Source organism: Alligator sinensis, unplaced genomic scaffold, assembly GCF_000455745.1.
Source record: "Alligator sinensis unplaced genomic scaffold, ASM45574v1 scaffold1530_1, whole genome shotgun sequence".
Lineage (NCBI taxonomy): Eukaryota > Metazoa > Chordata > Crocodylia > Alligatoridae > Alligator > Alligator sinensis.
The window spans coordinates 162,102-165,114 of record NW_005843280.1 but is presented as its reverse complement, the minus strand read 5'-3'; the positions used below and the strand labels follow the sequence as shown (position 1 = coordinate 165,114).

The window sequence follows — 3,013 nt, the reverse complement described above, 5'->3', positions numbered from 1 at the left end:
AAGAGTGCTGGGGTGAGATGACCCCAGCCACATGCCTAGCCAGCCTTCTCAAAGAGATTCCCAAGGTAGGAGAGAGCACCACCTCCCTTGGAAGCCCATTCCAAATTCTGGCCACCCTTACGGTGAAGGTAGTTCTTCTTGATGTCCAGCCTAAATCTGCTCTCTGTCAGTTTGTGACCATTGTTCTTTGTTACCCCAAAAGGCACTCTGGTGAACAGAGCATCTCTGGTTCCTTGCTGCGCCCCCCCCAATAAATTTGTAGGTGGCCACAAGATCACCTTTTAGCCTTCTCTTGTGGAGGCTGAAGAGATCCAGGTTCCTTAGTCTCTCCGCATAGGGCTTGGCCTGCAAACCTTTAATCATATGAGTGGCCCTTCTCTGGACCCTCTTGAGGTTATCCACATCTTCTTAAAGTATGGTGCCCAAAACTGGATGCAGTACTCCAACTGTGGTCTGACCAATGCTGCATAGAGGGGAAGTATCACCTCCCTGGTTCTATTTGTCATGCATCTGCTGATGCATGATAAAGTGCGGTTAGCTTTGCTGATGATTTCGTCACACTGACGACTCGTGTTTATCTTGGAGTCCACTATGACTCCGAGATCCCTTTCCGCTTCTGTGCTGCTGAGAGTGTCATTCCCCAGCCAGTAGGTATGCTGGATATTTTTACACCCTAGGTGCAACACTCTGCATTTGTCCTTGTTGAACTGCATCCTATTGTGTTCTGCCCACTCTTCCAACCTGTCCAGGTCCACCTGCAATTATTCCCTACCCTCCAGTGTGTTCACTTCACCCCACAATTTAGTATTGTAGCAGAAAGCCCCCTTTTCCTCTTGCCTGCATTTGTTTTCTCCAAGAGAAGAGGATATATTTCTCCTCTTCTACCTTTTCTTCCTTCCTCTTTCTTTCACTATAAGATAAGGAATTGTGTTTTAAAGTTTGTATGTGTGCATTTTGTATCTCCCCTTGTATTTTGGTATTTTTAGCTATTTGTGTGCCATGGCATTACTCTTGTAGCTTATATTTTATACTTTTCATCTTTTAACTAAACGTGTTTTAGTTTTATAAGTAAGTTATACACTAACAATGTTAACAAGGGCAGGAATCAAACCCTGTATCAGGTGGGCCCCTGAAAGAGCAAGTGAATCAGTGTGACACAGTAGCAGGCTTCAGTAACAAGCAGCAATTAACACCTAGGGAAACTGCAGATCAACCAACAGAAAATAATCAACAGGAGACAACATAGCAACCGGGAATTCTCCAAACTTCACTGTTCAAGGGCTAGAAGCCCCGGTCTGAGTTAATCAACACCGGGGACCGACTTTTGGGGCTGAATATCTCCAGATCGACCGCTCCCAGAGCCCTATTCAAAATTCATCAACGGACTCCCAAACCTGCATGTACATGTGGACGACCCCTGTGGCTGACAGATGCCATCTAGTAGCCACCGAGGGGGAAGTCCCACGAGGGTCAACAACCCCTGGACTGGGCAAACCTGAAAACTGGGGAGTCACCAAAGTCTGCCAAGGACAGATAAAAAGCAGTGAAAAGTGGCCCTCAGCGGCGCCCTCTTGATCTCCAACTTGACCAGCACCCGACCTGTCCACCCAGAAGGACCAGCTGGCAATTCCCTTCTGGAGGATAACACCATGCTGGAAGAAGCCTCGACTGGTCATCGACAGCAGACTCCAGCGCTTGTAGGATAGGTATACCCGACTCTGATGCCCCCCCGCAAACATTTGTAGCCCCCTACTGTGTGTGTACATGTAATGTACACTGTGTGTGTACATGTAATCAATCTGCCTAATAAACCAGAATGTTAAGAATCCCAAGTTGGACATTTGCAGCCAACAGTATCAGCCGCAAACTTGGACAAAGTACACTTCATGCCCACATCCAAGTCACTGATGAAGACATTGAAGAGTACAGGTACAAGGACCGAGCCCTGCAGGACCCCACTGCCCACGTCCTTCCAGGTTGATAATGATCTGTCCACCACCACTCTCTGGGTATGACCCCCCAAGCCAATTTGCCACCCACTGGACTATGTAATCATCTAAGTCAACCTCTTAATTTATTTATGAGAATGAGATGAGATAGCATATTGAAGGCCTTCCTAAAATTCAAGTAAATGATATCCACCTCTACTCCTGCGTCTAAGTGTTTTGTGACCTGGTCATAAAAATAAACCAGATTAGTCAGGCATAATCTACCTGCTATGAATCCAAGTTGGTTGCCCTGCTGCATTATTTTTCCTACTGAACTTTCACAAATATGATACTTAATAATTTTTTCAAAGACTTTTCCAAGGACAGAGGTGAGACTAACTGGCTTATAATTACTTGGATCCTCCTTTCTCCCCTTCTTGAAAATAGGGACCACACTGGCCCTTTTCCAATCTTCGACGACCTGACCCGAGTGCCATAAGTGCTCAAACAGCCATGCCAGTGGTTCTGCTACGACAGTGGCCAATTCTCTCAGTACCCTTGGATGCAGCTCATCCGGGCCCACAATGTGTGTTGTAAACAAGCGAGGAGCATAGATCCACACAGGAGACTATATTTTGGTGTACATCACTCCCACAATGTACTGCACAAAGCAGCTGACTGCAGGCTTCCACCACTCCAATCACATAACAGTGAATTTACCTTGTATATAATTAATTTTTAGTATAATAAGGATCATTGCATAAGAGTGAATTCACACATACAGAACCCTCATAAAGTGAGGAAAACCTGTATAGCAGTGGTCGATCCTGGAGACTCAGAAAGTGGATCTGAAGCGGGGAGCCTGAGCCCCATCCCCCCAGCCCAGCAGGGCCAGAATGAGGCCCCCGAACTGAGGGAGGGAATGGGGCAGAGGCAGGAGCAAGGGGTTAGGTAAGTGGGGCCCTGGAGAGTGGGAGGACCAAGCCCAGGGTGCGTGGGGGGTCGCACCCCAGGAGACCACAGGGGACATATGCCCCCAGATCTGCACACAGGGCAGGACAGGCTGCTGCTGCTGCGGGCTGGGG

General features: G+C 47.7%; 1 long non-coding RNA gene across 1 annotated transcript in view; it reads right to left on the bottom strand.

Moving 5' to 3' along the window:
- The window catches only part of LOC102374203, a 40,230-nt gene that overhangs the window by 29,698 nt on the left and 7,519 nt on the right, over positions 1-3,013 (bottom strand). The window lies entirely within an intron of this gene.